The following is a 14,247-nucleotide window of genomic DNA, read 5'->3' as shown; positions in this document are numbered from 1 at the left end:
GGTCATGAGTTGGTATGGTAACTGCTCTGCCCATGACTGCAAGAAGCTGCAGAGAGTTGTGGACACAGCTCAGCACATCACAGAAACCAGCCTCCCCTCCAAGGACTCTGTCTACACTTCTTACTGCCTCAGTAAAGCAGCCAGCATAATCAAAGATCCTACCCACTCCAAACATTCTCTTCAATCCCTAACAACAGCCCCCCACCACCCCCCCAAAAATCAGGTAGAAGATAAAAAGCCTGAAAGCACGTACCACTGTGCTCAAGGACATCTTCTATCCTGCTGTTATAAGACTATTGAATGGTTCCCTAGTATGATGGACTCTTGACCTCTCAGATACCTTTGTCTACTTGCACTGCACTTTCTCTGTATTGTAACATTTTATTCTGCATTCTGTTATTGCTTTACCTTGTATGACCTCAATGCACTGTTGTAATGAATTGATCTGTATGGTCAGTATGCAAGACAAATTTTTCACTGTACCTCAGCACATGTGACAATAATAACCAATTTATTAATTTACCAATTTAAATGCACTGACATACATTAGTCATTGATCCAAGATTTTAATCCCCTTCCTTGTTTTCAAGATCTCTGCTTTCTACAATTTCCATTTCTACAACACTCAGCTGTGTATTCTAATTCTGATCTATTTGTGCATCTCTGAAGTGGTTGCTCTGTCATTGACACCTTTCAGCATTTTAGTCTCCAAGATATGGAATTCCTTCCCAATCTCTTGCTCTATGATATCCTTTTTGAACTGTGATAGTCAGCTTCTAACATCACTGATTTCATGATGTGGGAAGATAACTTTACAATAGCAGAGGCCATTTCAGCCCAATTCATCAATACCAGCTCCTCTGTGCATGAGCTGATCTTTTGCATAGTCCTATAAATTTGAAGGCCACAGTTGAATCTGTGACCTTGCTATCCCTGGTACTGCACTCCAGACCCTAGCCACTTGCTGTGTTGTTGGTTCTTTTGTTTGGTACAGACATGGTAGTGTAGCAGTTAGTGTAACACTATTACAGTGCCAGTGACCTGGGTTCAATTCTGGCCACTGTCTGTAAGGAGTTTGTACGTTCTCCTCAACTCTGTGTGGGTTTCCTCTGGGTGCTCCAGTTTCCTCCCAAATTCCAGAGATGTAGGGTTAGGTGACACTTGTGGGTTGCCCCCAGAACACTATGCAAAAGATGCAATTCACTGTTTTGATGTACATGTAACTAATACAGATCTTATTCTGTCGGTTTCTTCACCCTTCCAGCAATGGGAAGTTTCTCTCTGGCGTCTATACCCTCTTGTATCTTGCTACTTCCTCCATTCCGAGGGGACTGATGTCAGCCTCTCCAGACTGTCCACTTATCTCAAATCTGTTCTACTAAGAATCATTTTAGTAAATTGCTTGTACTGAGTCTTGGTGCCCAGACTAACACTGCTCTAATTGTGGCTGAAAAGCTGTTGCATAATCAATCATCATGACTTCCTTGCTTATCACCACTTACCCCAAGCGCTCAAATTCAGGCAAGCATTGAGGGAATGAAAGTATTCAAGGGAATTTAAGGATTGTATTGAGTGTATACACACCTAGGTATATTCTTCCTTGGTTAGGGATGATTATGATCTCTGCTCAGTCTTCTAAAGAGATTGGTAATGTGGTCTAAGTTTAGTGTTAATGAGGGAAAAGAACAAGCCACCAAATGGCACTGGCTGGAGCCTTGCACAGTGTGAGAGAATTGGTGTGTAGGTGGCTAGTCTTTCTTTCTAGGCTCCTAATGTTATCTTTAGAAAGTTTCCCTGCGCTATAGCTGCTGCTGTTCATTAAAATTTAATTTTGATCCAGAACACTGGCAACTCTACAGTTGAGTGGGTTGAAGAAATGTGATGTTCTTGCCTGGATTTAATTTTCTGCTCATTTTATGTGCAGGGGTTAGCTTGCTTCCATCGGTAGCAATTTAGTTAGGAATGTAACATGTCCTTGGGTGACAAAGTACAATTGTAATGTGAAGCAGGTGTAGCTAATTCTTGACAGTTTATTCAGTTTTATTTTCTGTTCTTGGCCTTTGTGGAGTTGAGAGAGACTTGCAGTGCTGTCTATTCTGACAGCTGCAGTTATTTTCTCTCCTTGCTTCCCACAATTCTAAAATCTTCACTTTAATCCTGAGTGAATACAGCTCCAGAGGTTCGAAGAGATTGCTGTTTGTTTTTGTAGATGGGAACAGGTCAGCAAGTTTCCTCTGGTAATCGATCTTCTGCTGAATGCCACTCATTGGTTATCACCAGTATCCTCCATTCAAATACAAAATTGATCGTTGTCAAACATTTCACAAAAATCTCTTGCATATGAAATAACAGTAGGGCACATATGTCTCAGAAGTAAGAATTCCAAAGATGTACAATTTTGTGAAGAATTTCCTAATTAGTTCCAAATGGCTGCCTCAAGACTATGCTCTGGCTGCCTCAAACATGAGAAAACTTCCCCTTGGCATTAATGCTGTTGAGGCATCTCTAAACTCAAAGACCAAAGGTGCCCTTTAAAACCCAACGTTCTATTCAATCTCCTTGTGCTCGTGAATGCTCATGGTACTCAATGGTCATCTGCCTGAAGAAATTGAAAGCCTTTTCCTTGTTCCTGCAGAAAGGTCTCAAGTCCAGCTTGAAATTGATGTTCTTGTCTTACCTACCACTGTAACTTTCTTGTTAGTTTTCAGATGAGCACCCCCTTAAACTGCTGATCATATGTTGAATTTAGTGTCCCAATGCAATTTACCAAATGGGAATAAAGTCATTTTGGGTTATTTCAGTATTATGACTCTTCAAGTTGAAATGGGAGGAGTGTTACACAGCTGCTGGGTGCTGCCTAAAATCACTAGACTGTCTGAGCAGGCTTGGCTACAGCAGGACTGGTAGTATTGGTTTATTGTTGTCACTTGTACTGAGGTACAATGAAAAGCTTGTCTTACAAGCTGATCGTACAGGTCAATTCATTACACAGTGCAGTTACATTGAGTCAGTACAGAGTACATTGATGTAGTACAGGTAACAATAACAGTACAAAGTGTCACAGCTACAGAGAAAGTGCAGTGCAATAAGGTGTGAGGTCATAGTCCATCTCATTGTATAAGGGAACTGTTCAATAGCCTTATCACAGTGGGGTAGAAGTTGTCCTTAAGTCTGATGGTACATGCCTTCAGGCTCCTGTATCTTCTACCTGATGGGAGAGAAGAGAGAATGTCCTGGGTGGGTAGGGTCTTTGATTGTACTGGCTGCTTCACCAAGACAGCGAGAGGCAAAGACAGAGTCCAAGGAGGGGAGGCTGGTGTCCACAATGCACTGGGCTGTGTTCACAACTCTCTGCAGTTTCTTGTGGTCCTGGGCAGAGCAGTTGCCATACCAAGCCGTGATACATCCAGATAGGATGCTTTCTATGGTGCATCTGCAAAAGTTGGTAAGAGTCAAAGGAGACAAACCAAATTTCTTTAGCGTCCTGAGGAAGTAGAGGCGCTGGTGAGCTTTCTTGGTCGTGGCTTCTACATGATTTGACCAGGACAGGCTGTTGGTGATGTTCACTCCCAGGAACTTGGAGCTCTTGACCTCAGCACCGTTGATGTAGACAGGTGCATGTACACTGCCCCCTTTCCTGAACTACCTGCTTTACTCCTGCATTAAAATCCTCATATGCTTGTGCCACTGACCACCTTGTAATACAGAACATAAGGGACTGATTGACCTACTGAAGCTTGAGACAGCACCATCATTCAATGAGGTTATGCCTCATTCATTCACTGCCTCAATGTTACTTTCTTGGTCTCATTTACTCTTTGACAGATGTTTGTACTGCAAGGGACCTGATCTCTGGTTAGAATACATTCAATGACTCTGCCTCCTCAGATCTAGGGTGAAGATTGCAAAGATTTGTAACCCTTGGGTCATCTTCAATGGATAATCCCTTATTCTGAAATCATGCCTCTTATTCTAAATAACCCCACTAGAGAGAACGTGCTGTTGATATTCACCTTGTTGATCCCCCTCAGAACAATGGTTCAATCAGAATACCTCTCTCTCTTGGCTGCATCTTCCTCAATTTCAAATGCTTCATTCTATGAATCAACTTAGTAAATCCACTTTGCACAGCCTCCAAAGCAAGTATATCCTCAAATGTGGTGGGTGGTACAGCAAGTGTAGATACATATCAATGGTAATCAAAGACAGAGGGGCCCTTGGTTGCCATGGGATTCTTGCTGAGGATAGCAAGAGTCAGGCAAATTGTTGTCCTTGAATCCAGAAAGTTATTAACTGCATGTCTTTACAATTAGGGACTATTTTTATTAGAGCAATGTAGATTACGGGGTAATATTAGTTGAAAGATTAGATAAGTAGCTTGATTAAGATTTCTTTAGTTGAGTAGCAATGGATGAAAGGTTAAACAATGAAAGAACCTTTAGAGTCGATAGTTGAGGCAGAAAATGCCTAGGTCCATGATTAGATTACAATGGCTAGATCAATGAAAGTGAAGGAGATAAAGGCATAGCAACAACTAGTGAACATTTGCTTGTTGGAGGTAAATCTACTGGTTAGATGAGGAACATACTTCTGTTGTAATGTGTGCATGTGTGTATATATGTAAAATGTGTACCTGTATAGTACCCTTCACAGCAGTGCCTTTTGAAGTGCATGACAACTATGGTAATATAAGACAATAGCATAGGTCAACTCGTAAACATTTTCACAAACGAGGCAAAGATCAAATTTATTTTGATACGGGAAGAATAAATATTTCTCAGGACACTAGAGAGAAGTTTTCTCCTTTGAATGATACCAAAGGATTTTTGCTTAACGTCCACTTTGGCGCTTTGCCTTTTACAACTCATTAGAAAGCTGGCAATTCTAGCACTGCAGGACACTTTGCTATCAAGCTAGACTGGCTGATTTGATCCATATTCCTCAAATACCGGCACACTGACTCTGCATGACTGAAGTATGAAGTATTACATTATCAAAAAGGCCAAGTATTACTCGAGAGGCTAGTGTTCATCCATAGCTCCTTCCCAAAAGTTTTACATTTTCCATCCTTGGCTTTAATTTGTTAGTATCGTCTAGGGCATGGTAGATCCAGAATTGCAAACATCCCTCTGGCCTGTTGTTACGATCTGAAAGTGGTAGGTTTGCATAATCAGGCTCACCTTGAAGTGCAAATGTATCCATGTTCCCTCATCATCACTGGAACACTCTTCCCTGCAGCATTAGGGGACTACTGTAGCAATTTGAGAACACCCATCAGAGATGACTTGTAGAAAGTGGGAGGAATCGAAAGAGAAGTTCTGAGGATAAGAGAAAGAAGTAGAGGACGTGCAGTCTTTATACATATCCATCCCCATCAGGAAGGTCTTGGGTCCCTCCGCTGCTTTCTTGAACAAAGACCCAACTGGTTCCCCTCCACTGATACTTTCATCAGTCTGGCAGCAGCTGTTCATACCCTCAACAACTTCTCTTTTGATTCTTCCCATTTTCTACAAATCAAAAGTATAGCCAAGGGCATCCACAGGGGCCTCACCTATGCCTGTCTTTTTGTTGGCCAGATTCAAGCAATTTGAGAAGCTGGCTCACCACTTGTTTCTCAGGGGTAATTAGATATGGGGAATAAAGGCTGGCATTCACATCCCAAAATTGTTTTTTAATTCAACCCTCCCTGCCCCAGGTATTGACCTTCTTGTTTGATTGTTTGCCACAGTATCCATGAATTTCAGGAACCATGAATACTTCCATAAATGTGAGCTGGTGGAATGCCACTGCAGTGGCACCATAACACACTCAAAATATCAATCATAAACTAGGAGTAGTGTGAGCTATGCAATGATGTACCAGGCAATAAATTTGTTTGCCTATATAAAATGGCTCAATAACAAGAGACCAGAGTCAAGGAACGGAGAGTTCTTGCTCTATAGAGCTGGAAGGGAATACCGATCTTGGGAGAAATGAACTTTCCACTTGAATTTGAGATTATCACTGTGTGGGTAAGGATGGGTAAACAAGACATGTTGGACTTGAACAATTTTCCAGGAATGCCTGCCTGGAAGCTAGATGGGTGCAGGGCCATAGTTCCAGTGGATGTGAAGGATGAGGAGGGTTAGTTTTGTGGGAATAGGGAATGGAGGTGGAATCAAGTACTACTGATTGGCTGCCTCTAACACTGACCAAATAGAACAATTGAGAAGATTTTTTCTGGGTTGTTTTCTTTAAGTATGTAAAGATATTAGAAAGTCAGGTCTGCTGCAGATTTCTATTTGCTCTCATTTATTCATTTTTTTGTTATAAAGAGTGATTCCTGGTTCTCTATCTGTTAACTTGGGACAAAACTCTGTGGAGCTCAGGTCAAGCAATTCAAGCCAACGCAAGAAGTGCATGCTGGGAGATTGCAGAGGGATCACATGCTTGAATGGAAGGCCCACAGCACATGCAAATTAGGCCTTGGACCCTTTTATCAAGTAGTCAGTAGGTTATGGGCCTAATGGTCACCTACATTAACTCACCAGGGAAGAGATCCGGCCAGTGTGCTGTTTGAAAGGTTGCCCAATAAGAAAGCAATAGTCATCAGAAGGATGGTTTGAAAAGGTTAAGGATAATTGCAGGTGGGAATTGAGTGAAAACTAACAACTATCTTGGTGGATTGAATGAGGAGCAGTCCTGGAATAAACATATACAACTGGAGAACTCTTGGGTCCACATTTGTATTTTACACTATTGTCAATTGTATTCTGCAGTTGTCCTTTAAAGACCACTGGTTCGATGGCACAAAGACTGCTTTTCCTTGTGTTAAGATTTTTAAAGGTGTGCAAGAGAGTTGGTGAGATTGCATCCAAAAGTGTGATTGGGAAGTCAACTGGGTGGAGAATGAGGCCGTTGTGGTTGTTACTGAGGTAGCACTGAACTCCAGAATGGATAGTGAGAGATGCACAAAAGGCTGCCAACAATTTGAAATTTCAAGCCTATAATAAGGAGGAAAGGAACAAAGACTGAAGAGTAATAATGGGTTAGGTATGAATTGAGGTAAAATAGCCAAAGTCATGGATATAAAACTTTGAATCGCAAGACAGTTTCTTTGCGAAATTTGCTTATCAACAATTTCTAATGCAATTGAATTTTCAATGCAATTAAATTGCCACCTTTTTAAAAATGACAACTAAAACATTAAGCTATCCTTATTTAGCTATCTGGAACACTGGAATGCACTGTAAAATGAATGGAATTTCCTCCAGTCATGAAGTACTTTATCTTTATGTATGCTGAATCTTTTAACCTGTGTGTGTGTGTGTGTGTGTGTGTGTGTGTGTGTGTGTGTGTGTGTGTGCGTGTATATATAGTCTGAGTCCAGCTATTATTATTATTCTGTTGAGAAGAGGCTTGTAGTTAGACTGTCAAATCAGACTAGCTTTATGAAATTATAGAAATATTACTGACAGGACATGGGGTTTGAAAGAGATGGCTGCAGAGGTAGTGGGTGCATTGTATTTTAATTTTCCAATATTCCACAGCCTCTAGAATGACTCCCATAGATTAGCAGGCAGAAATCCACCAAGGTTCAAGAAATAATGGTAAGGCAAAAGCAGTTTTATAGCTTGGCTATAGTCCAATTAACTGGGCATCGGCAGTAGCCAGACCAATTGAATCTATTGCAAAGGCTGTGGAGGAATGAGATTATGATTAAACAGAGTCAATGTGGTTTTAGGTGAATGAAATAATGCTTGATAATTCAATTAGTTATTGAAGTTAAAACTAATTAGCAGGATAAATAAAAGGAAACCATGGATTATAGTATATTTGGAATTTTTGTAAGCTATTTGGTAACATGTTACACCTTCATGTCTCAAGGTTTGGACTCATGGGATTGGGTGTAATATTAAAAGGGATTAGTTAATGGACTAAAATTGGGAATAACAACTGGGTGACTTTCAGTACAGCAGCATACACCTAACAGAATGCCATAATGATCGGTTATTCACCATATATATCACGAATTTAGATGAGGTACCTGATTGTATAAGGTAGTCGGTATACTATGAAGAGAATGCAAAGAGACTAAAAAGTTGGCTACATCAAATAACTGGGCAGGGAGGTGGCAGATAAAATATATTGTGAAGAAGTATGAAATTATCCTCTTTGCTGAAAGTTGCCCTACTAGTGGTATTTATCACTGCATTATGGTGGATATGATACAGCCTACATAAGAGTGGTGCATTTCAACAATGCCAGTATGTTCAGTGTTGTTTGTAACAATTAAAAAAAATTAAGTAATACAAAAATTATTACATTTGACTCAGGACATGAATATTCTCATGCCTTTTCCATTTAACTACTTTTATATGTGGGTTTTGATGTCTGAGCCCTACATCAGTAAGTCCCTTCTGTGATCACAGTGTTTCTGCTTGAAAATAGCTACATTTCATTTCAACAAATGTCCTCAATGACTAAAGAAACCTTTGCTTTAGAGGGCCCATCTTCAGACTGTTATCCAGGACAAATTGAGGGAACAATACGGGATGAATGGCTGTGGTGAGAGGTTGTCTGCTGCTCTTGTTGAAGGGGATGTCAATACTTTGAAACTGCATACTGGGTGGCTTCTCGAGCAGGTAGCCAATGGTCAACATTGTACATGGACCGCTCTACCATAGTTTCAACCTTCAAACCCTTGAGCTGAGTTGGTTGCCGGACTCAGAGTCCTTGCTCTCATCATTCCTCTCCGGACAGTGCAATCTGAAAAGGACTCTGCACACTAGGGAGAGGCCATAAGTAGTAGGGGACTGGTGGAGTGGCAGTGATGTTTAAGGGGGGCTTGTGTAGCTGCTCCTGTGGGAAAGAGGCCAGTTCCCATGAGCTACATTTCTGATTCCATGAGAGAGTGACCGGCTCAGGTAGGTCACCTTTCTGTTCTTGCAGGATAACAACCTGATGCACAACAACTCAGTGTTTGGGCAGAAGAGATAGCAGCTCATGTAGGATCCCTATGCCCACTGAAAGCAGCAGTCTACCGGTGGAAGGCATATTGGTGCTCAAGGAGAACAGCGATCATCTCCAAGGTGGCATGGTACAGTGTGCCAGAGCTTTTCTGGACTTAAATAGATCTGTAGTGTGACCAGACATTAAAAAAAATTTGTGTACAGTTTTGCTCTTGTCTAAAGAAGAATGTAGAAATTGGACAGGAGGCAACAAAGGCTCCCTGGATAGATTCCTGGAATCAGAGGTCTGTATTATGAGGAGAGGATGAGTAGAATTGGCCAATGTTCTCTGGAATCTAGAAAAAAAATCAATCTGGATTATGCGCTCAGATATCTGGAGATCTCTAGTGCTCAGATCTCTAATATTTTGTCTTGGAGGCAATAGAGCCACCACTGAGCTGAAACAATGAGGTAAATAATCATTAGCGGGTCATATTAAAATTGGATTTCAGAAGCTGGTATATTTGTTTGAGGAATGCATTTGAGGAACACATTTGATACTCTAATGACAAAATGTAATTGAACTTTGCATCAGTTCAATTCATATATAATGCATACCTTAAGGCAAAGACTGTATATTCATTGCACTTAGTTGAATAATCCTTTACAGGAGATGTGTAAGCCTCTGTTTTTCTCATAAGTGAATTATGATTCCAGGTAGTCAATGCACAGAAGATTTATTAGATCCATAAAAAGTGATTTGGCAGGTGACACAAAGCATATTATTCCATCCAAGCACTGAATACTGTTAGATTTGCTTCCCTCCTTTCCATTCCTCAAAGTAAAATGCCTGGATGAGGAGGGTGTTCTATCCAGCAGCTTGGCTCAAGTTGAGGTTCTGTGGCTTCTTTTTCTCTACACAAAACAATCAACTATTATTTGGCTAATTTTTTTTGAAAATGTCAGCTAAAGCATCGGCTCTTAAACGTGAGTATTTTAAGAATATGCTTTGATTAAAAGCAAATCCAAAAGCAATGCCCTGATGCATCTTTGGAACTGGCTTTATTTGTTTATGCTATAAAGAATCATAAAAATGTCAACTGAGTTTTCTGGTAATTTACTGTTTCTAATTTAAACCCTTTATACCACTCATTTTTAATATGTTACCTACCTACTGTGCCATGTGTAGGTTCTTAAGGAACATGTCCTAAGTAGCACAGCATGCCAGGAAGGCAAAAATACCCACTTTATTTATGGGTTATCAACCAAACAGTTTAACCAGTTTTAGCTTCGGTTCCTATTTTATGTCATGCAATAAAAAGGAAAAACTGAATGCAGGAAAAAGTATCAATTGGGAATGAATATTATTCGCTGAAGTATCTCAAATTTTGCATTAAATTTAAAACAGAAAGCTTGATTCTTGATCCAGTTATAGTCTTTCCATTCCTGCATTAGAATGTTGTGGGTTTAAGGCTTACTGCAGGGTTTGAGCATTTAAAGTGAACTAGGCGTTCACAAAATTCGGTATACATCAAGAAGTAGGCAAGATATTTCTGGAGGGTGAGGGGAAGAAATTCTACAATGGTGTAATTGTAAGTCCCTGCGTAGTTGTTAAGATGTGGAGTGTTTGTTGAAGGAAGGATCACAGGGAGGGGGACATAGGACAGAGATAAGATTGTGGCAGATAATTGACAATTGAAGGGTTAAAATATAATAAGCCATTGGGAGCAGATGGGAAACTGGAGTATCTGGAGGAAGGCACACGATGATGAAAGGTTTAGGAACCTCTTATGTAAGCTGACACTTCATTGTAGCAGTGAGGAAATGTGACATTGCTTTCCAGGAGAGGCACTAAAGTTAGTTTGCTCAAATGGGGTAAATCATGATGTGTCACATTTTTTTTAAGAAAAACAGGAATTATCCTTCAAGCAATCAACAGCACCAAAGCAGATTAGCAAGTCAGTTATCCATCATACTGCTCTTTGTCTTTCCTTTTGCTCAACTGGAGTTCATTTACCTAAAAAGGAGCTGTCTGCATGTTACAGAAGTAATTAATTAGTGTGTGGTATTTGTGGACATCCTAAATGCTGCTTGAATCAGACTCCCATTTTCTTTGTCCTTGTAAGTCCCTCTTTGCAACAGCTCACATGCTATTTCCGATAAAATGAGCAGAATGGCCTAATCTGCAATAAGTTTAATACACTTCAAAAAAAATACTGCAGATGGTGGAAATCCAAAATAGAATCCAGTATTTTCTGTCATTATCTCTAACTAGTATCTTTGGAAAAACCAGAGGATGCTCAGAAAAAGCATCAAAGTCAATTCACAAGGATGGGTGTAAACCCAAATGAACCAACACTGAAACTCACTCCAGTGAATAAAATACCACCATCCTTTAGTGATCATGCTTATGAGAAGATCAGAAACATTACTGACTAATATTGATATCAATCTATGTAGCCCAATCACAAAAGTTTACCTTGTGTGTAACTTCTGCAATTCGTTCTTCGAGTTTAGAGGGATGCCTACATTGCAATGATCATAGAATGATATAGAATATATAATGATCAAGAGGAAATGGTCTCTGTCCAACAATACCTAAGAGATAGCAGCTCTCATTCATGAAAGAAGGGAAAGTCCTTGTAATTGACCCCACTTCAAATGTACTTAATTGGCTTTAAAGCACTTCAGGATCCTGAGAAAGACATGACAAGCTCTGTATAAGTGAATGTCTTTTCATTCATGCATGCAGTTAACCAAACCTAAAGGTTGAACACCTCATTCAGAATAACTCATTCCCTAAATCTGAATTTATCTGGAGTTTGAGGATGTTGTGACCCTGCAGTTGGTGGTTGAAATGTGAATGCAGCTGAATGCCAGCATGGCCATGAGTCCTGTCAATATTCATGATGGGCACTTTCAGTGCTGACCTCATTGTGAGATATCTAGTTTCTGTATACCTTCCGTAATTCCCAGTTCCACAGTGAACTCAGGTTTGCCAATCTCTAAGAGAACTTATGCCAGAAGTTTGGAAACTAATAACATAGGAAATGTAAAAAATATTTTAAAGTGACAAAGAGGGTAAATGAGATTGCAGTTGTACTGTGGGTATGGATTTTCAACAGGAATTTGTTAAAATATACATAATAGATGTAAGAAAATCTCAAAAGGAAGGGACAGTGGTAATGAAAGCCTAGGAACAGGAATCAGAAGGTGGTAGTGAAAGGTTATTTTTCACATAAAAGAGAGGTATAATGTAATGTCCCCTCGAGGTCAGAATCAGGATTGTTGCTCTACCTGAAACAGATTGATGATGTGTACTTGAGTATACAGTTTGAGGTTGAGACAAAATTTAAGCACAGTAAAGGATGAGCAAGAAATTGATGTTTCCAATAGTACAACAGTGATTATACTTCATAAAGTACTTCAACAGTTGCAAAGTGTTTCAGGACATGCTGTGGTCATTATAAGTGCCGTACAAGTACAGCCAATTTTTTTACAAAATCACCGCGAGGATAGAGACTGAAATGGGGAAGCACATAGCAGATGCAACTTAATGAAGTGTGAAGTGAATTATTCTGCAGGAAGAATGGAGAGAGGGGATATAAAATAACTGGTACGATTTTAAAGGGGGTAAAAGGAAATCTGGAGGTTTATGTAAATTTTGAAAGATGCAGAACATGTCAAAAAAGGCTGTTGAAGTAATATATAAGGAATGCTTGGCTTTCAAAGCACAAGCATATAGTACAAAAACAGTTATGCTAGAACTTTTTAAAACACTGCTTTGGTATCAGCTAGACTTTTATGACCAATTTTGTGCACGATACTCCAAGTACTCAAAACAGTTGTAGTGGATATATTCTTGGTACCTGTTTTCAAAGACACAATAATATGTGAACATGAGAAATAGAAGTAAGAGTAGGGCATTCAGCTCCTCATGCCTGCTCTGCCAAGCAATTAGGGCATGGCCAATCTTTTACCTCAGCCCTACTTTCCTGCACTAACCCCACATGCTGTGATTTCCTTTATCCAAAACTACTACTGATCATTGATACTGATCTACTGCTACTGATCTTTCTTTTGAATTACTTAGCAATTGAACCTCCACAACACTTCTGGGAACTCCAAAGACAGATTACTCTCTGGGTGAAGGAATTTATTCTCATTTCCATCCTGAATGGCCAATCCCTTATTTTGAGATTGTGACTTCTTAGTTCTAAACATCCCCAGCCAGGAGAAACCATCTGCTCGACCCACTGAGTTCCACCAGCAGATTGTGTGTTGCTCCAGATTCCAGCATCTGCAGTCTCTTGTGTCTCCAGGAAAAACCATCTGTTCATCTATCCTGTTATTGAAAGAATCCTATTATTGAAAGAATTTTGTCTATTTCAATGAAAACATCCCTCATTCATCTAATCTCAGGAGAGTTTTGCCATAGAATATCTCCACTGCTTCCCCCTCAATTCCAAGAATCATTCTGGTGAACCTTCATTAACTTACCCTGTGGTAAATATTATAATTCCTTTGGTAGGGAAAGCAGACCAATACTCTATATTCTGGGTTCAGTTTCGTTAGGGCCCTGTATAATTACATCAAGCCATCTTTACTCTTGTACTCAAATTCTCTTGCAATAAAGACCAACCAATTACTTGCTACATTTGCAGGTTCATTTCTAGTGATTCAAAACAAGGACAATGGTCTCTCTGAACATCAACGACATTCAATTATTCATCACTTAAGAAAGACTCACACTTCTTTAGTTTTTCTACCAAAGTGGATGACTGCATATTTTTCCATAGCATATTCCGTCATTTCCTCACCCTTTTACCATTCTGTCTGCATTCTTCTGAAGCCTCTATGCATCCACTTCGCCACCCACATTGCTAACTATTTTCTTATGAGCAACAAACCTGGATATATTATGTTTGGTCCTCTTATCCAAATCATTGATATTGAACATTTAGGATGACAGGGGCCAGTCCCTGTGATACACCACTGACCACAACTTCCTAGCCCGAAAATGACCAGTTTATCCTACTCTCTGTTTTCTGCCCATTGACAATCCTCAATCCACTCCAATATATCACTCCCAATCCTGGGTGCATTAGTTTTGTTTAATGACCTCTTGTGTTGCACCTTATCAAAGACTTTCTGAAAGTCTAAATACACCACCTCCACTGGTTCCGCCTTATCTATTCTGCTAGTTACAAACTCAAGAAACAGGTTTGTCAAACATGACTGCCCTCTCATCAATCCATGTTGACTCTAATATAAAATGGTTGGATGGAGTCAACGTAGATTGATGAGAGGGAAGTAA

The sequence above is a fragment of the Pristis pectinata genome, chromosome 4, assembly GCF_009764475.1.
Source record: "Pristis pectinata isolate sPriPec2 chromosome 4, sPriPec2.1.pri, whole genome shotgun sequence".
Taxonomy (NCBI): domain Eukaryota; kingdom Metazoa; phylum Chordata; class Chondrichthyes; order Rhinopristiformes; family Pristidae; genus Pristis; species Pristis pectinata.
Note: the sequence above shows the minus strand (reverse complement) of the source record.